Consider the following 592-nt stretch of genomic DNA (forward strand, 5'->3'; position numbering starts at 1 on the left):
GGTGACATAGTGAGACTGTCTCAAAAAAAAAAAAAAAAAAAAAAAGAAAATTTTATTCTAATATAGTAACCTTTTCTGTCTTAGAGTATTGTGATACTGCCATAGTTATGCCCTTTCTCTTTTGATTTTTTTTTTTTTTTTCAGTTTTGGCTGGCCCTGGGTTTGAACCTGCTACCTTCAGCATATGGGGCCGGCGCCCTACTCCTTGAGCCACAGCCGCCACCCATGTTAATTTTTTTTCCTTGGTCCTCTTCCCCATCCTTTTGGTCTCCACTTTCCCCTGTTCCTCTGCTTTGGCTATCTCCTAAGCAGGTATTTTAACTTAGGGGTTTAACTCATTTGCATTTGGGTGGTTGTTGAGTACCGGACATGTAAGTTTCCACCATCTTAGGGAAGGGGCGTTGAAGTGTGAGAAGCTGCGTCTCTGCCAGTCATCCAAGTGCATGATCTGACAATCAATGTTTCTGTTAACTGTTTTGCATCTTGAGAGTGTTGATTTCTGGTTAGGTGTAGGGATGAAACCAAAACTTTGGGAAATTAATGAGTCCACATAGTTTCTCCAAGATTTTCTCAGGAGGCTCAAAGAGGCAGG

This window comes from Otolemur garnettii, unplaced genomic scaffold, assembly GCF_000181295.1.
Source record: "Otolemur garnettii isolate 467f Iridium unplaced genomic scaffold, OtoGar3 scaffold00067, whole genome shotgun sequence".
Lineage (NCBI taxonomy): Eukaryota > Metazoa > Chordata > Mammalia > Primates > Galagidae > Otolemur > Otolemur garnettii.